The sequence below is a fragment of the Lutra lutra genome, chromosome 12 (genome assembly GCF_902655055.1).
Source record: "Lutra lutra chromosome 12, mLutLut1.2, whole genome shotgun sequence".
NCBI lineage: Eukaryota > Metazoa > Chordata > Mammalia > Carnivora > Mustelidae > Lutra > Lutra lutra.
In genome coordinates, this window is record NC_062289.1 from 70,472,189 (window position 1) to 70,494,187 (window position 21,999).

A 21,999-nucleotide genomic window follows, 5' to 3' on the forward strand; every position below is an offset into this window, starting at 1 on the left:
TGACTCCATTTCTTTTCTTTGTGATCAAGGTCAAATTTTAACTCTCGAATATTTGCCTCACAGCTTTTACAACATTTTCCTTCCCCTAATGCCTCTCTACCTGTCTCTCTTCTCCCGTTTTTTTTTTCCAGACTCATTCCCCACGCTTCCTCATTGCCTCTTCCTTCCTTGCCTGCTTCTTTATTTCTGCCTTCCTTCCTTTCTTCTTCTTTCTTTCTTATTTTATGTTATGTGAGCCACTGTACAGTACTTCATTACTTATTGATGTACAGTTCCATGATTTATTGTTTGCGTGTAATACCCAAGTGCTCATTGCAATATGATCCCTATTAAAAAGGATGAAATAGGGGGGACAAGATGGCGGGGAAGTAGGAGGAGGCGCCTTTTCAAACTGTACCCTAAAGTGAGCTGATTACCTAGCAAAGAACTCCGATCACCCATGAAATCAGCCTGAGATCAGAATTATACACATCTGGATCTCCTCAGGGGCAGAAGACGCCAGTGGGCAGGTAAAGCGGAGTGGAAACTTCAGACTGATATCGGAAGATAAACAAAAGGGGGAGGGAGCCACCAGAGGTGACCAGTTGGAAAGTAATGCCCCTAATATGAGCAAAAGTGCCCTGCGTCTAGGGACCAGCATTAACTTGGAGACTGGTTGAAAGCACTCCAAAAGAGCAAAAGATTGTGGGGGGGGGGGATTGTGGGAATCGGGGCAGCTAGGGACAGGGGCTTAAGTCCCCAGTCCCAGGACAGCCTCCCCTGGCGCGGAGCCAGAGAGAGTGCGGCGGAGAAACCAGGTCTTGGTCCCTGAGCCTCCAGCATGCCTGAGATTGCATGGGTTCTGGCCCCTGTGAGGAGATGGGAGCCAGGCCGGACAGAACAAGCGAGCCCTGCTACAGAGCCTGAGATGCCCGCGCCCCTCATGCTCCCCTGAGAGAGGTACAAAGGCCCAGCCTGCGCTCTTTGACACGCGCCACTGTTTCAGAGCCTAAGACGCGCGCCCCAGACTCTCCCCTGAAAGAGGTGCGCGCAAGCCAGGCCCTATTAGACCCAAAAAGACCAGACACCCCTAGCCCGGGCCAGCGAGAAAATCTCAGTGTGCCATCGCTGCTTGGAACCTCTCTGGTGGTCTGGAGCTGCCGACAGCCGCCACTGCTGCCGTGGTTTTGGGTACAAGCAGAAGATCCTGCGTCCCCAGGGACCGCAACTCAGAACCTGCTCTGCCAGCGGCCAAAGGGGATTTATATGGGCTCTGCAACACCCACAGAAGAACAGACTGAGGCTTCTCTCTGAGAGGGAGGTCAGGGTGCAGTTTGCTTTCCTCTAAACCTACAAAAAACATCAAAAGCGGTCAAGGCGAGAGGAAAAAATAAAAAAAGGTGAACAAACATAAAAACCTCCAGAGAACAAAAGCCTGAAAAAATTGGTTTCCTCAGAGCCCAACCCCTTGAGAGGGACTGGAGGACTTAACTCAGGGAACATCATTGACTGAAAACCCACGTGGCAGGCCCCTCCCACAGAAAACCAAACAGGAAAGAAAAAAAAAAAATAAAAGACTACAAGAGAACCACCACCACTACTTCATAGGACAACTTTTATTTTTAATTTGTTCCCACTATTCTGGCTCATTTTTTTATAGATAATTTTTTAACCTTTTTACCATCACAGCAAGCTGTCCAGTACATCAAATTCCATAATAACCTTCTAACCTGAGCTTTTTGATACATACACCTGTGTTTTTCTTTTGCATTTCTATTTTTTGAATTTTTTTAAATTTTAGTTTAGTTTAGTCTAGTTTATTCCTTTATTTTTATTTTCTAATATTCATATAGAGTTAAACTTCAAAGTAATCCCCTTTCCCCAATCAATACTACCAGTATAGGTAAACCAATTTTTAATCCCACTTTAGACTAGGAAAGTTGAGTCCTTTAACAAAGATATCAAGATACATCCAGGAAGAATCAAAACAACCGTCCTCGCCCGCCCTGAGAATCTATAACCACTCTCCCATCTTTTTCTTCCACCAGTGTTTCTGTGTTTTTGTGTTTGTCCTGATAGTATATAAATCTTACACTTGGGGTTCTTTTCGACAAGGTTCTTCCTCTATTTGCATATATATAATTTTTTTCTCTTGTTACATACTTTTATCAGTCTTTTTGTTTGTCTGTTTTTGTTTGTATACCTCATAAATCTTACCTTGGGGCCCATTTGGGCTGAACCTTCTCTGTCATCTTCCTTTTCTTTCCTGTCTCTCTCTCTCTTTTCTTTTTTTTTTTTTTTTTTTTTTTTTTTTGCTTTTTCCTTTCTTTTTTCTCTCATTTGGGTGGGGAATCCTGATTGCTCAGAAGTGTTCCAGGGTGCAACCAGAATGCACCACGGTCGATACAACCAGCTACATCTGTTCAGTCATCTCTCACCAAAATGACTAGGAGGAGGAATGCCCAACAGAAGAAAAATACAGAGGATGGACCTTCTGCAACAGAGCTAATGGCTATCAACATAGACAATATGTCAGAAAGAGAATTCAGGCTAACAATTATCCCGGCAATAGCTAGGTTGGAGAAAGCCATGGATGACCAAATGGAATTGATTAGGGCTGAGCTGAAAGCCACCAGAAGGATGTTCACAATGTTAGGGCAGAGCTAAAAGCTACCAGGGCTGATGTTCACAATGCTCTCAATGAGTTCCAATCTAATCTAAATTCTCTCAAAGCTAGGGTAATTGAGATAGAAGATAGAATTAGTGATCTGGAGGATAAACAGATAGAGAGAAAGGAACAGGAGGAAGCCTGGAACAAACAGCTTAGAAACCATGAAAACAGAATCAGGGAAATAAATGATGCCATGAAACGTTCCAATGTCAGAATCATTGGAATCCCTGAAGGGGAGGGGAAAGAAAGAAGTTCTAGAAGATATAGTGGAACAAGTTCTTCTGGAAAATTTTCCCAATCTCGCGAATGCAACCAGCGTTCATGTACTAGAGGCTGAACGGTCTCCACCCAAGATTATAGATTCCAGAAAAACATCAAGGTACCTGATAGTCAAACTGAGGAATCATAATTGTAGGTATAATCTCTTGAAAGCTGCTAGGACAAAGAGGCTCCTTACTTACAGAGGAAAGCCCATCAGAATAACGTTAGACCTGTCCACAGAGACCCGGCAAGCCAGAAAGGGCTGGCAGGATATATTCAGGGCAATAAATGAGAAGAACATGTAGCCAAGAATACTTTATCCAGCAAGACTGACATTCAAAATGGATAGAGAGATAAAGAGTTTCCAAGACCGGCAAGGCTTAAAAGACTATGCAACCACCAGGCCAACACTGCAGGAAATATTAAGGGGGGTTCTATAAAAGAGGAAAAATCCTAAGAATAGCATTGAACAGAAATATAGAGACAGAAAGAAAGCCTTCAAAGGTAACACGATGTCAATAAAAACCTATCAATAATCACTCTCAATGTGAATGGCCTAAATGCGCCCATAAAACGGCACAGGGTTGCAGACTGGATAAAATGACAGGACCCATCCGTATGTTGTCTACAAGAGACCCATTGTGAACCTAAAGATACACCCAGACTGAAAGTGAAGGGATGAAGAAGCATCTTTCATGCCAATGGACCTCAAAAGAAGGCTGGGGTAGCGATTCTCATATCAGATAAATTAGATTTTAAACTGAAGACTGTAGTCAGAGATACAGAAGGACACTACATAATTCTTAAAGGGACTATCCACCAAGATGATCTAACAATTGTAAATATCTATACCCCCAATATGAGAGCAGCCAATTACATAAGAAAACTGTTAATCAAGATAAAGAGTCATATTGATATGAATACATTAATAGTAGGAGATCTTAAAATGACTCTGTCAGAAATAGACAGATCATCGAAGCAGAAAATCAATAAAGAATCAAGAGCATTAAATGACACATTGGACCAGATGGACATCATAGATATATACAGAACATTCCACCCTAAAACAACAGAATACTCATTCTTCTCAAGTGCACATGGAACCTTCTCAAGAATAGACCACATACGGGTCACAAATCAGGACTCAACTGATACCAAAAGACTGAGATTATTCCCTGTATATTCTCAGATCACAATGCTTTGAAACTGAAGCTCAATCACAAGGAAAAGTTCCGAAGGAACTCAAACACCTGGAAGCTAAAGACCACCTTGCTTAAGAATGCTTGGATCAACCACGAGATCAAAGAAGAACTGAAACAATTCATGGAAACCAATGAGAATGAAGACACTTCGGTCCAAAACCTATGGGATACAGCAAATGCGGTCCTAAGGGGGAAATACATAGCCATCCAAGCCTCCCTCAAAAAAATGGAAAAATCCAGAACACAGCAGCTGTCTCTACACCTTAAAGAACTGGAGAATCAACAACAAATCAAACCAACTCCACACATAAGAAGGGAAATCATCAATATTAGAGCAGAGATCAATGAGGTAGAAACCAGAGATACAATAGAACATTTATCAATGAAACTAGAAGCTGGTTTTTTGAAAGAATCAATAAGATAGATAAACCACTGGCCACACTAATCCAAAAGAAAAGAGAGAAAGCCCAAATTCATAAAATTATGAATGAAAAGGGAGAGATCACAACTAACACCAAGGAAGTAGAAACAATCATCAGAAGTTATTATCAACAGTTATATGCCAATAAGCTAAGCAACATAGTTGAAATGAATGCATTCCTGGAAAACTATAAACTCCCAAAATTGAACCAGGAAGAAATCGACAACCTAAATAGGCTGATATCTAGTAACGAGATTGAAGCAGTGATCAAAAACCTCCCAAAAAACAAGAGTCCAGGACCTGAGGGTTTCCCTGGGGAATTCTACCAAACTTTCAATGAAGAAGTAACACCTTTCTTCTGAAGCTGTTTCAAAAAATGGAAGCAGAAGGAAAACTTCCAGACTCTTTCTATGAAGCCAGCATTACCCTGATCCCCAAACCAGGCAAAGACCCTACCAAAAAGGAAAATTTCAGACCAATATCACTGATGAATATGGATGCTAAGATTCTCAACAAGATCCTAGCAAACAGGATCCAACAGCACATTAAAAATATTATCCACCATGACCCGGTGGGATTCATCCCTGGGCTACAAGGATGGTTCAACATTTGCAAATCAATCAATGTGATAGAACAAATTAATAAGAGAAGAGAGAAGAACCACATGGTCCTCTCAATTGATGCAGAAAAAGCATTTGACAAAATCCAACATCCATTCCTGAAAAAAAAGCTTCAAAATATAGGGATAGAGGGAACATTCCTGAACTTCATCAAATCTATCTATGAAAAACCCACAGCAAATATCATCCTCAATGGGAAAAAGCTTGCAGCCTTCCCATTGAGATCAAGAACACGACAACGATGCCCACTCTCACCACTCTTGTTCAACATAGTATTAGAAGTCCTAGCAACAGCAATCAGACAACAAAGAGAAATAAAAGGTATCCAAATTGGCAATGAACAAGTCAAAATCTCTCTTCACAGATGACATGATTCTTTATATGGAAAACCCAAAAGACTCCACCCCCAAACTACTAGAACTCATACAGCAATTCAGTAACGTGGCAGGATACAAAGTCAATTTACAGAAATCAGTGGCTTTCTTATACACTAACAATGAAAATACAGAAAGGGAAATTAGAGAATCGATTCCATTTACTATAGCACCAAGAACCATAAGATACCTGGGAATAAACCTAACCAAAGAGGTAAAGGATCTGTACTCGAGGAACTACAGAACACTCATGAAAGAAACTGAAGAAGACACAAAAGGATGGAAGACCATTCCATGCTGTTGGATTGGAAGAATAAACATTGTTAAAATGTCTATACTGCCTAGAGCAATCTATACTTTTAATGCCATTCCGATCAAAATTCCACTGGTATTCTTCAAAGAGCTGGAGCAAATAATCCAAAAATTTTTATGGAACCAGAGGAGACCCCGAATCACTAAGGAAATATTGAAAAACAAAAATAAAACTGGGGGCATCGCGTTACCGGATTTCAAGCTTTACTACAAAGCTGTGATCACCAAGACAGCATGGTACTGGCATAAAAACAGACACATAGACCAGTGGAACAGAGTAGAGAGCCCAGATATGGATCCTCAACTCTATGGTCAGTTAATCTTCGACAAAACCAGAAAAAATATACAGAGGAAAAAAGACAGTCTCTTCAATAAATGGTGCTGGGAAAACTGGGCAGCTATATGTAGAAGAATGAAACTCGACCATTCTCTTCCACCATACACAAAGATAAACTCAAAATGGATAAAAGACCTCAATGTGAGACAGGAATCCATCAGAATCCTAGAGGAGAACATAGGCAGTAATCTCTTCGATATCAGCCACAGCAACTTCTTTCAAGATATGTCTCCAAAGGCAAAGGAAACGAAAGCCAAAATAAACTTTTGGGACTTCATCAAAATCAAAAGCTTCTGCACAGCAAAGGAAACAGTCAAGAAAACAAAGAGGCAACCCACAGAATGGGAGAAGATATTTGCAAATGACAGTACAGACAAAAGATTGATATCCAGGATCTATAAAGAACTCCTCAAAGTCAACACACACAAAACAGATAATCATATCAAAAAATGGCCAGAAGATATGAACAGACACTTCTCCCATGAAGACATACAAATGGCTATCAGACACATGAAAAAATGCTCATCATCACTAGCCATCAGGGAAATTCAAATTAAAACCACATTGAGATATCACCTTACACCAGTTAGAATGGCCAAAATTAGCAAGACAGGAAACAACATGTGTTGGAGAGGATGTGGAGAAATGGGAACCCTCCTACACTGTTGGTGGGAATGCTAGTTGGTGCAGCCTCTTTGGAGAATAGTGTGGAGATTCCTCAAGAAATTAAAAATAGAACTTCCCTATGACCCTGCAATTGCACTACTGGGTATTTACCCCAAAGATACAGATGTAGTGAAAAGAAGGGCCATCTGTACCCCAATGTCTATAGCAGAAATGGCCACGGTTGCCAAACTGTGGAAAGAACCAAGATGCCCTTCAACGGACGAATGGATAAGGAAGATGTGGTCCATATACACTATGGAGTATTATGCCTCCATCAGAAAGGATGAATACCCAACTTCTGTAGCAACATGGACGGGACTGGAAGAGATTATGCTGAGTGAAATAAGTCAAGCAGAGAGAGTCAATTATCATATGGTTTCACTTATTTGTGGAGCATAACAAATAGCATGGAGGACATGAGGAGTTAGGAGAAGGCAGTTGGGGGAAATTGGAAGGGGAGGTGAACCATGAGAGACTATGGACTCTGAAAAACAATCTGAAGGGTTTGAAGAGGTAGGGGGTGGGAGGTTGGGGGAACCAGGTGGTGGGTATTAGAGAGGGCACGGATTGCATGGTGCACTGGGTGCGGCACAAAAACAATGAATACTGTTATGCTGAAAATAAATTAAAAAAAAAAAAAACCCTTCAGATTGTTTTTCAGAGTCCATAGTCTCTCATTGTTCACCTCCCCTTCCAATTTCCCCCAACTCCCTTCTCCTAACTCCCCATGTGCTCCATGCTATTTGTTATGCTCCACAAATAAGTGAAACCATATGATAATTGATTCTCTCTGCTTGACTTATTTCACTCAGCATAATCTCTTCCAGTCCAGTCCATGTTGCAACAGATCACATTTTAGGGCTGTTCTGATGTTGAACTCCATGGGCACTGTTGACACTGTCTTCTGTGTAGGGGTGACCTCTCATGAGAACAGTTGGACCTGGACTACTGCATGGCATAGAAACTGGGTTCTTACATCCTCTCCATAAATTCTCAAAGCCAACAATTGTCCTGGGGGCATGTTTATTTCTTCCTCGATATTCCTGTGGCCCTTTGACAGCAAAGCCAAGAAGACCGAGTACAATACTGAACCTCAGTGACCTTCCCCAACTTTATGAGTCTCACAGCTTCAGGTTACTGCTAACCTGCAGGGTTTGTGGCCTCTTTGGAAAGAACAGAGAGCAGGGGACATACTGAATAGAGTTTCCATGGCGGGAGCTCTGGTCCCATTGAAGGGTCTCCTGCCAAGGCCTTTGGGGATGGACAGACTATGGACATGGTGGACAGAAGACAAGGCAGTTGAGGCTCATCGCCAGTCTCTGCTGACCCTCATATGGCCAGTTGGCGATGGGTCACATGTCACACAGGGCTCCTCATGGGTGGGTGTCATGGGCAGAGCAAACCTCAGAACCCCCACTTCTGCACCAATATTTGTGTTAGCTCTGGTCTGAGGTCACGATCTTTGTCCTAGGAAAATGCCACCCTACAGGAATTCACGTGGGGTATTACAGTGGGTGTCCTGAGGGAGGGAAGAGGCTCTGGAGGGCAAATGTATTTTATAAACCACATTTTCATAGTTTTACTTGATGCATCCCCCTCTCCCTTAGGGTGGGCCTAGTGAATGGCCCAATTTGAGAAAGAGCCCCAGGAGCCCCTGACCACCTCGAGCCTGGGTGATGGCCTCTGAGAGTCAGATAGAGCAATCACATCTGGCCCACAGCAGGCTATCACATCCCAGCAGACACCAACTCCACCATTGGTGTTCATCTGCCTCTAAACCCACTTCTCCACCTACACACAGCAAGGCCCACCGAAAGACAGACCGGACCTGCCACAGAAGTTGCCCCTGGCTTTCATTCTGTTACGACCTGTATACTTTGGTAATTACCTAGAGACTGTGGTGCATGATGCTGGGGAAAGGCCATGGGCCAAGTGCCCTGGATGCCTGCCCACACATCAGACTCAGACCAGCAGAGCTCCAAAGCCTTCTCTTGTCCTCTGAGGCTGGAGCTCATCTCTATGTGTCCCTAAGGGGAGCTAAAACAGTGAGAAGCACTGCCAATTCTCTCTCCTTCAGAATAGCCACAATTAAAAAAATTGCCCACTTACAAGAAAGGAAGAGTCACAGATTTCAGTAAGTTTCTCATTCTTTACAAAAAGAGCCAAAAAATCATTCCAAGATGCTTTGTGGTCTCCTGAAGCAACACTCAGGCCCGTCACTGACATGGCCCCTGAAGCAACTGATGACAACAGTTCATGACTGTCCATTTTTCCTTTTCAGCAACAGTTATTGTGTCAAAGAACAAAGGTCAGGCTGCTGACCTGACCTCCCATGGGTGCTTCCCCCCAGGTGTAGGAGAAATTCCGACTCCCTCTTTTGGAGGGAGAACCAGTCTAGTCCTTCCTTTCCCTGGGGCAACAGTTCATCTGCTTGACAGTACATCCCACTAGGGCAGACAGGTCTAGCCCTTTCTCCCATGGGTGCACAGCACACCCTCTCCTGGTATCTGCCAGGCCACTCTGCCTCCATGTTCCTTGTTCTTGACTAGTTCCTTTGGAAGGCTGTAACCCAAATTATGGTGGAAAGAGCAACATAAACTCACTTCCCTATCTTGCTCCCTGCACCCATCTGAGATTTGTGCAGAGGGAGCAGAGCTGCAGGGACACACACATGGGGTTCTTTCTGTGTGGTACTTCCATGAATCCCCTTGCATAGAGCCTGGCCCTTAGCACTTAGCAGCCTTCTCTGGTTCCTGCCTTACTGCCAGGCCACCCCACCCAAAGGTCAGCATCCTGGCTGCCTGCCTCCTCAGAGCACAGTAATGCACCCTGGCTAGCTGCCTTCCCTTCCCCTGCCCAGGTGCTGTAGGAGGTGTTGAAAAGAAGACTTGATGGAGAAACATGTGAACTGCATGTGTGTGCCTGTGGCAGTAAGAGTACTAGGGTCACAGCAGTCACAAGGCAGATGCCACTGCCACATGTCACCTTGCTTCAGTATGCAGCATCTCTGATTAGCCCTGTCCCCCCACTTATTCCCACCTGCTCTGAGAAATGGAAGTCCACCCACATCCTCTCACCCTACCTAGCATTTCCCAGTGCTCAGGATTCCCAGAGCTGTTCTACCTCATGCTCATGGGAGTTTGGGGACCTTTATTTACAGGACAGCAAAGGCACTCAGGTCCCCTTTGGTTCTAAGCTCAGGATGAGGCACATTTTGAGATGAGTGGTCGTGGACCCATGTGGAGGAAGAAAGAACAGTCTCATCTGATAACAAAGGCAGAGGTGTCCACACAGTGCCTGTGGATCTGGGCACAGAGGGAGAAAGCTTGACCTGTACCTGGGAAGGGGCCAGAGACAACTTTCTGGAGAGGAGGCCCCCAGAGGTGGGTCCTGGGCATGAGGGGGAGAGATCAGAGCTAAGAGGCTGGGCAGTGCTCCACACGCTTTGAGTACAGAACCTCTCGGGACAGTTTAAAAGCCCTTCCTAGCATCCCATGCCAGTGCCCTCAGCAAAACCGCTGGCTCCTCAGAGTATGTGTGGTGTTTCAGATGGCCCTGGAGACTAGGCTTGATGGGTAGGGCTCCCCTTTCCCTTCTGGGAGGTCAAGGGGTCCAGGGGGCTGACACCCAAGTTTTGCGAAGATAGCATGGGGAGTAGGTAGGTGGAGGAGATGGGTCAGAGCAGGACCCCTGCCAGAGAGTGGAGGGAGATGAGGGGCCCAGGGTGGAGGAAGAGCTCACACCCTCCCTCAGGGCCTGGTCCCCCACTGTAGCCCCTGTGGCTTCCCCTGCCACTCAGGAGCAGCATTAGCTCAACACCGCTGGAAAATACCAATGCATCACTGTTCACAGCATCTCTCCTCACAGAACCTGAGTGGTAGGGCTAAGCCAAGGGTCCATCAATAGATGGGGAGAAAATAAATGTTTGTGTTCACATAGCAGAATATTCCCCAGCTGTGATAGGGAACAAGGTGCTTACTAATGCTATGAACATTCAAAACATGTGCAGAGAAAGAAGCCAGCTGGAGAACACAGATACTGTGAGAGACCAACAGTTGACCTCCAGGCCATTGGGCAGGGGAAGTGGGGCAGGGGAGGGAGGGACAGCTGGATGGCAGGTGGCTTCTTTCTGGGACAGAGGGCTCTGCCCACATATGGGTAACAGCTGCCCCACAACGTGAGTGGGCTCCATGCCACACCTTCAGCCTCAGGGTGGTGGGGATGGCAGACTTCATGCTGGATGCATTTTGCTCTGAGACATGCCAACCCTCCAGTGGGGCACAGAGCATGGAGCTGGGCTTCAGGCCCCCACGACCCGGCTGGCTAAATAAGCTGCCTGGGCCTGCCTGCCTCCTTGGCTCCAGTCCCTTCCTATGAGCATCTGCTCTGGGCCCTGTGACTCAGGCCCTGCCTCCAGGTCCTGGGCCCTGGGTGCAGGCTGCCAACAAGCAGTTCAGGTGCCACAGACTCTAGCTGGCCAGCCCTGTGCTCCCCTCAACCCAACCACCATGGTGACCAAGGTGGGCCCCGGTGCCAGATAGGACTGAAGCCCCTGCCTTCCTGCTCAGCCTCAGGGGCACCTCTGAAGCAAGGCACATATGTCCCAAATACTGGCCTCCCACCCCCCACCCCACCAACCCGAATAACCCCTGGAGACAGAAATACCAAGACGCCAACACAACCTACACTCCAGGCAACGCATTTCAGTCATCCTCACATGCTGCACAGTTGACTGATGCGTCAAGAAAAATCCTGCTAAGTTATGGCCTCAGTGCTGCTGTTAGAACAGTAATCTCACCAGATTTTGAAAGGTCACGTGACCCATTTCTGAGGGCTGGCCCAGCAGCCGAGCTGACTTCTCCTGCCAGCCTGGGGCTCAGTCCTCACAGGGAACTGCCATCATTGCTGGCCAGAGGCATGGCCCTCTTACTGCTTCAGCTGACCTGAGCAGGAGCTCCAGCAGAAGAGGGGGGAAGGGGCAGGAACCTCGGGTCAGAGACAAGCCCAACTGGCTCTCAACGAGACATGACAACCCTCTGGGAGACTCCAAAGAAGGGGCAGCTCTGAAAACAAACTCAGGGGCTTCATCATATCTAAAAGGGGTACAATCAATGAGCCACATGGGTTTCTGAGACCTGAGAAGGGGCTCTGACCAGGAGGTCAGGCTGATGTGGGTGCTGGGCTGCTATGCGTCCCACTTGGGACCCGGGGTGACCAAGCACAAACTTCTCGGCAGAGGCTGAGGTCCACACATGCCTGGCTTCCCGAGGAGGAAGCAGCCTCTCTCTGAAAATCATCCCTCAGGTCTGACTACAAGACTGGAAGCATCTCTCTGTCCATTGGGTTTGCCCAGCCCTCCGCAGATCTTTCCCAGCAGTGACCTTGAACCCGCTGTCCCCCACACCGTGGGGCCCTGGAAACATGTTCTTCAACACGGGCATGCTGCTAGACCCCTGAGAGCAGCAGGCCAGGCCTCTCAGAGGGCAGGGGCACCCGGAGCTTACCGATCCGCTGACAAACACCTCCATGGGCAAGCCAGCAAGGATCTTGCAGATTATGTTTTAGGCCGGCAGGATGACTGCATAGCACCGGTGTTTCTTCAGACCTATAGATGGATGGGGACAGGAGTCAGCTGACCCGTGACCACCTCCCTGCCTTGGGATCACACCAAGGGCCCACGGGTCAGTCCATGTGTGTCCCCAGAGGGTCTGTGGAGTGGACTCCTCCTCCTTCACTGGTGCCAGACTAACAATCACCAAGCGCTTCAGCAGACCCATCCACTCTGTGCTCAGGGTCAAGGCAGCAGAAGGCCCTCTTCCAGAGGGAAGAGTGGAGGTGGCAGAAATTGATGTGGCCTTGCCTTTGGTCCCAAATCTCTCCATAAACTGGTGAGGAAAGACCCCACTGTTTAAGGAAGAAATATACTGGCAATGCAAAGTTGTCTGAGTTTTTAACAACCATATCATTGCAAGACAAGGGCACATGAAGCCACATACTTATGGTTATACAGGCAGAGCCTGAGTGACAGGTTGAAAAGAGCTGACCTGTTTACCAGTATATTCTGGAAGGTTCTCTCATGAGTTAATATTGCTTCATCATCACTGGGCTTTCCTGAGACCTATGTGCAGGTCTGACCCCTGAGTGAATGGAGATGCATGCCAGGGTTCAGATCTCACCTTCTCGGGAAGCGCTGGCCTGCAGAGGTTCAGAATCAGAACACAATGTTCCTGCCCATGCTGGCCTCAAGCACACACAGGGACCCACCCTTTCCTTCTGTCAGTCTTGCCAAAGCTGTGCTTCCTTATGGGGCAGGTATACCTGCCTGGCCTGTTAGTCCCCACCCTGACCTCCAGGGACCTTCTGGCTCCTTGTAGTCAACCGGGACAAGCCAGGGAGGTACATGAACACAATCATGGTTAGTTTCCCACACAGAGGAGAGTCACAATATAGGGCCCCCTTTGCCCTATATTTGGACCTTGAAACCATAGGAGGACCAGGAGCACGAGGTCAAGCAACATAGTGCACCAAAGGCAAGGGGCAATAAATTGGCAGCCAAAATGGGGTGAGTGCATGCAGTGGGGTGCTACTCAGCTCTGAACAGTAAGGGCATACCAAATGTGCCCCAGCAGGGATGAAGCTGGATAGAGAAAAAGCCAGACTTCCCCTCCTCAAAGGGGACGAACCCATAACAGTAGTGGATGGTCCCTGGTGGACTCAAAGGCAGAGAAAGTAGAGGGTGGGGACCTGGGCCCGGGAGGGGAAGGGGTGAGTGTTTCATGGGGATGGAGGCTCAGCCAGGGAAAAGGAATGGGGCCCTAGAGGGGGGCAGTGATGGCTGTTGGCCCAGGCCTGCCCCAGGGTCATGGCTGCTCCTGCGGAAGGCAGTGCGCACTTACATGTTAATTTATGTTAACGTGGAGCCACTATTCGTGGTCTTGAAACTGTTTTTCTGATCTTAAAGCTGCTCTGGGATATTAGGGGAAAGAAAAGCAGAAAAGGCAGTTAGCAGGCATGGAACAGTTACTGCAAATGAGGTCTACCTACATGGCGGGCTGGTGCCTCACTAGGAAGCCGCAGCCCATGCACACTACTGTCCCCACACTTACAGTTAGCTCCCTGGGGGTTCCTGCACTGCTTTCTGAGACAGCCAGGCACCCCAGCCCACAATATTTGGGGTCTGTGCTTACCCTCTAATTAGTGGGTCAGAAGAGTAACCAGGAAATAGCACAAATAACAATCAGGAAGACAGGAAATGGGATTCTCCCTAGGGCGGCAACTTTTCCAGATACCTTGCAGCAGGCACGGCTATCGGCCTACCTGTGCTCAAGTGGGAGCCCTACTCTGACGGGGACAAGCAAGCCACAGACCAAGAGCACCTGTGCAGGTAAAAGGGCCCAAATGCATTCTGGATCCTTTCATTTTGTTGTTTTGATTTTGTTCCAAAGCCAAGGGAGATGGCTCTGGGGCATGGATGGGAGTGCGTGTTCAAAAACACAGAGGGAAATGAGCCACATGTTCTGCTCAGCACCACTCCTGGGATAGGCCGGGTCAAGCTACTGCCCGTCTGCTACCCTGTGACCTCAGCAGGGCCAAGGCACAGCTTGCTCCCTAGAGGTGGAGAGCGCAGGGACATAGCCCCTGAGCCACACATTCTGAAGCCAGAACTGAAGGGAACTATACATGTGGGCTGGTTGTGCATCAGACACTGGCAGGCCCCATGCCATCTTTGACAGCCACCCAGGCTCGTAGCAGCCTCATAGGGGGCTCCCAGTGACTGTTCTACATTCCCTATCACCCCTACTCTACTCTGACTCAGACCTAAGCTGGACCTCCGTGGTCCCTCCAAGGTCAGGTGGCATACAAAGGGCCCAGTGTAGCGTAGGTGCTCTTTCAATGTTTAGAGACTCTGTGGAACATGAATGGTAGTAGACAGGCCCTGAAGCTCTGAAACTAACCCACCCTGGATCACCCTGGGATGCCCAGCCCTCCCTCTCCCTCCCATCAATGTCTGTTGGTCAATGAGTCTGGGGAGGGCTGCAGCAGCCAGAGTGCTGACCAGGGGCCCAGGGGCTCTGGGTCTCATGTCTCCTCTGGAACACTCAGAAAATAAGGACAAAAACTGCACAAGCTGTGACCAGATGGACAAACGGCGTGCGCAGGACCACTGGCTACAGCAGTGTTGTGAAGCTTCTCCAGGGACAGGGATACATGCGCAATTCTCCACAACACCAACACAGCTGCAGCCCATAGAGTGCCACCAGCACCTTAATAAACACTGTCCTGGTCCCACAGTAGAGGCCACAGCTTTGTTGTAGGAAAACTCCTTTCTTGTGGTTTGAACTGTATCTTCCATAAAGATACCTTGGTGTCCTAACCCACATTTCTGTAGATGCTACCTTACATGGACATAGGATTTTGTAGAACTTGCAGTTAGGAGGAGATCACACTGGGTAGGGAGGGCCCTAATCCAATGACTGATTTCTTTTTTGGAGGACAATTTGGTTTTATTTATCAAGGTTTTCAGTTCTATTTATCAAGGTTTTCAGTTCACTTGCCATTTAATGCAGCAATTACACATAATTGCACATGTAGAGTTCTGAGTTCTGAAAATATAAGCTCACGCTACCAAACCCTGCAACACCCCAAAACAAAGTATCCACAGGCCTTTTTAATGCACCCAAAGACAAGCAGACTACCTTCAAGTTTGAAGGTCATTAACAGCAAAGCTGTATCCAGATGTAATGACAAGCATTGGACAGACGACCATGAGCAAGGTATTATAATAGATAATAGAAAATTCACATGGGGAGTTATCAGTTGCTGAAGATGAAGACAAAGCATATATGGAGAAGCAATTTAGGATCCAACCATCATTTGACAAATACTGAGGCAATTAGAAGTTCCAAAGGTCCTTAGAAGAGAAGAGAAATTTGGACACACTCCTGGGAGATCTTCATGTGAGCATGGAAGCAGAGAATGGAGTGATGCCTTACAATGTTGTGACTTATAAGAAGAAAATCTATTGAGTCATTCCGATGAGAAAATGTTTCCCTCATATACATGTTTGTATTTGTGCAGAGTGCCAGAGTGTCTCTTGTCGTGTTAATGCAGAGGTGGGCAGCTCACCAGGAGAATCAACCTTCTGATCAGAGGATTGGAACATTCTGTCCCAACCCTGACTTCTGGGAAGAGTAAAGAGCCTGCAGGTTCAATCAAAGGCCAATGGCAAATGCTTTCATCAGTCTAGCCTGTGGAATGAAGTCTCCACAAAAACTCTAGCAGGTGGGGTATGGCCTGCTTGTGTGGGAAGTAGAGACAGCATTGGGCTGCAATGCCTGGAACATGGCCAGACCATGGCAAGGTCTCAGGGCATGCCATCCTCCTTTGCCTTCTACCTTTTGTAGGTTTTCTGATTGGCCCTTCGGATTATTTTCAAGCACTCTGGTTTCAACCCATGCCTCCCTCAGACTGCTCTAGATCTCGTCAGAGTGAACACACAGCCCACATGGACACTTGCCCATACTCTGAGCATGGGCATAGCGCCAGGTCAGCTGCTGGAGTTCTGCAGACCGTGCTGGCCCTCCGGTGCTTCCCAAGAGGCCACAGGTGGAAGTCAGGGCAGAGAGAGGGAAAGGGCCTTGTCTAAGTTCTCACAGCTCCAGAGCCTGTTTGGAAATCTCAGATGGGAGGTAGCACAGGTCATCCCTCTAAGCACACCTGTCAGCTGTATATGCAAGTGCCTTCCTGTTGTCCTCTTCCCCAAGACCTCTGGGACTGGCCCTAACCTCTGCATCTCAAGCTAGGGTGGCCCTGCTGAGACAGATCCCCGGGTGAGGCTGGAGGGCATGGTAGGGGTCACTGAGATGGGAACCCACATCAGATCACTGTAGGAAGAGGGGCCCTGGAGTCTGTGGAAGGTGTTCATATCAGCGCCCCAAGGCTGTGTCGCCAGCAAATGCCTGAATCTGTCTGGACCCTACAACTTCTGTAGAATTAGACCTCATAGCACTTTGTCCCCCAGGATTTGGTGAGAATAAACCAATGAACAATAAGCACCACACCAGTGCTTGGAACAGAAATGGCGTCTGTGAAGACAGATCTCCCTAACACTGCTCAGTAGAATATTTTATTGAGCATCTGCTCAGCTGGGCATGTGGTTTTGAACATCAGAAACCAAGTGCCTGGCTTCAAGGAGCTGCCCTCAAACATTTGCCTCAGAGCCATTCTGGGCCAGTTACCCAACCTGAGCCACATCTCCAGCTTTAAACCTAAGACAGTCCTGCTTATCTGGTAAATGTCGGGCTCTGTAGACACAATAGGGTGCATGGCCTGAACCCAGCAAGCTGTGGACCCAGCAAGTTCACAGCTCCCATGTGGGCCCAGCTCTCATCCCTGTAGCACCACAACAGTGGACTTAGGCCTCAGGTCTTACCTCTCTTCTCACTGGTGTTAACAGTGGTCTTCAGTGGCTGCTCCCCAGCCCTGTCTCCTCTTAGCCAATAGCCTGAAGGTGCATGTCAACTCCGGGGCCAGCTCAGTGGCCAATGACTGCCTCACCGTGGTGCCCATCTCCATCCTGATGAAAATGTTGGGAGGCTGCTGGCCAGGAAGTAGGCAATCTGGTACTCTGTGGGTGGGACAAGAGGCCCCGTGTCAGTCATGTCACCCGCTCACGGACCCCACATTCTGCCACCCTTCCACCACCACTCTGCCTTGTTTCCCCCAGGTGCTTCCTCTTCTGCCTGCATTTGAGAGGGGTGGCACAGCCACAGTGATGGATGGAGCCTCTAAGCGCTGGGGCCCCATGATGGGTATTAAGGAGGGCACAGATTGCATGGAGCACTGAGTGTTATACAAACAATGAGTAATGGCACACTACCTTAAAAACTGATGATGTACTGTATGATGACTAACATAATAAAAATGGGAAAATAGGCAGATATTAATCATATAGGCAGATATTAAGCAGATATTAAAGAAAACTAGGCCAGCTTTGTAAATCTTAAGACAAAGAGTATGACATTTTTTTACACAAGGACAATTAATACTAAGAAAAATGGCCACTTTTCACAGAGATGATTATGATCATTTCATACTTAATGAGAAGACTCCAAAGGACATGGCCCAGAAGAAAAGAACTGAGGAGAGGTACAGATCCCTCAACAGTAATGACTGGATATTTCCATACTCGACTTCTGACAGTGCAGAAACTGTTAGTTCTGGTTCTGCTCACATCAGCACCATGAGGTGAGCAGGGGAGGGGCTGGGGGCAAGACTTCATGGTTCAGGGCATGGAAACTGGGAGAGATTAAGTGATGTGCTCAGGGTCGCAGCACTGACGAGGGTTGGCTCTGGGGCACAGGACACACATGGTTCCCTGGTCACCCAGGGATACGAGATCATGCACTGCACACTGAACCAAGCACTGTCCTCAGGCCCAGGTCCACACCTCCCTCCCCAACACTCGTACAAGGAGTCACTGGTGCCCCAGGGGTATGCTGGCCCAAGAAGATGGCTCAAATCCTGAGCCATCTTCTGGCTCTACATTCATTCCCTACCTTTCAGTCTACATTTTGGTTCTTTCCCCCAAATGCAGACCCGCTGATGGATTGAAGGGATCCAAACATGTCCCCAACTCCTCCTCACTTGCCTTTCCACAACCAGAATTTGACCGTATCAACTGCCTTGCAGTGAGAAGTCCCAGGTCTTATGAACACCCTGAATGACCAGTAGGCTTCTTAACTCCCAACTGCCTCAGAATGCAGCACATTCCAAACCAACTGCCTACATGACAGTTGCTCAAATGACCACACCTCACTGTGGAACAGTTAATGAACAAGGAAAGGGCTGCTCAGGCTGGCCCTTCAGTGCCTTAATGCATGAAGTCTACCAGCGCCCGTGTCTCCTAGACTAAGATCTGAACCACTATCTGTGCAGCTGGGACTAAGGCCTTGTGAGAGCGGGAAGTAGCTGCACTTGCTCTGTGTGTGACCTTTCCTGCTCCTTCCTTCCTTCCAGCATCCACACTCTGCTGTGCAAACTGCAGTTTCTTCTCTTGAATCTAAATACTGATTTACATCCACAGCACCTCAAAGTTGTAGTCAGTGGAAGTAATGTATGCGACTCCCCTGTTGTTTCAACAGATGCCCATGTGGGTGCTGGTGAACCACGGCTGGGGACAGCCAGGAGAATTTCTTGGCTGCCAATGATGCTCTGACTCCAGTGTTTGAACCCCTTATGATTTTTCCTTCTTCTAACCTGAGCCACAATCTTGGAAAATACACCAAAACCAAAACCGTTGAGGTGAAGCTGAAGACGACCCTGGGAACTCGTCATTCATTCCCTGGTCACACACACATTCCTGTTCACAAGGACCTGGGGAGCCAACTGAGTCTGAGCTGGGCCTAGAGAGGGTTGTTGGATGTGGTGTGTACCTGACACCCCAGGGACTGGGTGGGAACATAAGCATTTGGATGAGATGATCTCAAAATGCAGTGCTCACAGTGAGCAGAGAACACAGAGGCTGCTGTTGGTGGCTGGTATCAAATCTTACTAGAAGCCACATGTAACTGGGCAAGTTACTTGACCTTTTTGTCCCCAGCTCCCTGTTCTGCCCAAAGGTCCTCCTTACTGGTATTATGTTATGAAGCATCCTAGAAAAATCCAGGTAACCCTCAAAGACAATGAGTGGTCCCTCGTAAGTGCTGCGTGAGTGTTCCAATATGGCATGTCTGCAGGAATAAGCAAGAAATAAAGGGGTGACTTCCCCCAGAGAGGAAATGTTGATGCCTGCAGGGCAGGGAAGGGTAGAAGGTGGCCTTTCAGCATTCACAGGGACATGAGGCTTGTCTGCCCATGGAGAAGTTGTGTCATCGTCTCCTGTCATCTGCCATCCTCCCTGTGGGAGGCAGGGGCCAGGAGTTAGGACCCCTGTTCTGGGGTTCTTGGCACTGAAATGTGGAGATGTTAAATGGTTTGCCCAGAGTCACAGTGCAATGACGGGGACAGGGAAAGCTCAGGGATAGGAAAGTAGTTGGTTTTCTTAGGACAAAGAACCCTGAACCCTGAGTCCTTTAGATTACATCCATGATTTCTGAATAGAGGGCTCCCCTCCCTCTTTTCCCCAATTCCTCACCCAGATAACAGCACATGCCTGAACCAGCCTCCACCCCAATGAGTCAATTCCTGCCTGAATCAAAAGCCATGACATTTTCCTGAAAGGAAATGCAAGGAAGGACTGGGAGGCCAATCTGTATCCCTCTTCCCCAGCATCTTTACATGCCAGATTGAGCTCCTGAGGGTCTGACCCATGGTCTACTCATGACCACCCCCATCTCCACATTGTGCTCACACACAATAGCAGCCACCCCACTATTTGGAAACTTTTCTTGAAGTGACAGTAAGTACATCAGGGAAGTGATGGAGAGCATGGACACGTGGCTGTCTTCCCCCTTTTCATGCCCAGCTCACCACATTTGTATTTTCTCCTCTTGTTCTGACTTCCAAACTGCTTCCTCTACTTCTTCTCTTAAGTCTGTTTAAAGGAAGCTTCCTGAGAATTGAAAGCAAGAGCTGCCCTGAGCATGACAGCCACCCAGGCAGGAAACAGCCAAGTGGGGACACCCAGGCAAATCCTCAGTTCTTGGAGCCCCTCGTCCAGCAGGGCGGACTCACCCCTGCTGACTCCTAATCCCACTCCCCGTTGGGCTGTTCAGGGCTGCTTCCCAGACTCAGTGGGCCAGCCCAGGGGTCAGGAGCCAGAGCAACACCAGCTAAAAAGGGTTGAGGAGGGCTTCAGGGAAGTTTCAGGAACACGGCAAATGCAAGGCCTCAGTGCCTGCAGGAGACCAGGGCCTTCCAGGTGGACATTGGAAAAGGAGGGGATGTGGAAAAGCTAAGAAGAGGTGCTCACTGGCAGCAGAAAGAGGAAGTGAAAAAGCTGGGAGGGAAAAACGAGTGAAAGGTACAGTGATGCTCCCTGTGCCTGAACCTTTGAACTCTGCAAAGGAATCCTGTGTGCAGACAATTGCAGGGGGTCCGGATAGGTCTGGGAAACAACAAGGACAGTCAGAACTAAAGTGGGTGCTCAGCCACTTCACCACTGGCAGGACAGAGGCTGACCTCTAACTAGGGGCAAGGTCCACCCCACTGTCCCAAGAGCCCTGAGCCTTTGCTTCCTAGTGAGTCCTCCTCTGATGTTGAATTAGAAATGCATCTTAACTTCTGCAGTTACACTAATGATGCACTTGATACATTTAACTGTGCTTTTATGAAATGGAAAAACATCACACAACATCTTTATAGTTTCTCTTAAGTGTACAACACTGAAGAAATTATAAAAATTTTTCTTGAGGTAATGAGTCAATATCCAAGGTACCCTACCCAGTGCCCCCAGTGGGGTACACCCGATTATGGAGGAAGAAATGGACTTTCTTCACAGGTGGTGGTAGAGAGGCTGGCGTGGTTGTGGGCCGCTTCACATCCTCAGGGGGATGCTCTACACAGATTGCTGGGAGACGCATAGAAATAGAGAGCAGTGTCGGCATCTTGTTGTCAGAAGACCTTGGGGGATTAGACATCCTTTACTTCTAGTCCAACCTTCTCCTCTCCCTACTCACCAGCTGCCCAGGGGCATTCCTCCCTCCAGGGCAGACTTAGGAAGATGTACCTGTGTGCTGTGCTCTGAATTCCGCCCCCCTCCCACACCCACAGGTTTTATGGGAAACTGCTTGTATTTAGCAGAGACGTTACAGAAATGCAGCAAAGCACAGTGAGCATGCCTGATAGCCTGGATTTACACCCCATTTAGAACCACACCTACCCGAGAGCGTTCCAGAGATCACTGTGCCCTGGTTCTCTGCTCTATGGCCTAGATGTTAGTGTGCCGTTACAGTGTCCCAAGTGAGTGCCTCAGACATAGGAAAGGACTGATGCTTTCCAATTGCTCTGTAGGTGTTGAAGTACTGAATGCCTATCCAATCAGCTGAATAGCTGGTTGTGTGTGAATCCAGACATGGGACTTGGATGGCTCCCCTGCATGGGAGGATGGAAGCCCCCTCTTTATCCTTCACATGGGAATGATGCTTTACAGCCAACAGAGAATCAGTGTCCCTTCCTCCTGTCATCCCCACAGCAGCACCCATGGGAGGGGAAACG

General features: G+C 47.9%; 1 pseudogene; it reads right to left on the reverse strand.

Moving 5' to 3' along the window:
- Window positions 1–12,354: 12,354 nt before the first annotated feature.
- The window catches only part of LOC125082688 (uncharacterized), a 98,286-nt pseudogene continuing 88,641 nt past the window's right edge, over window positions 12,355–21,999 (reverse strand).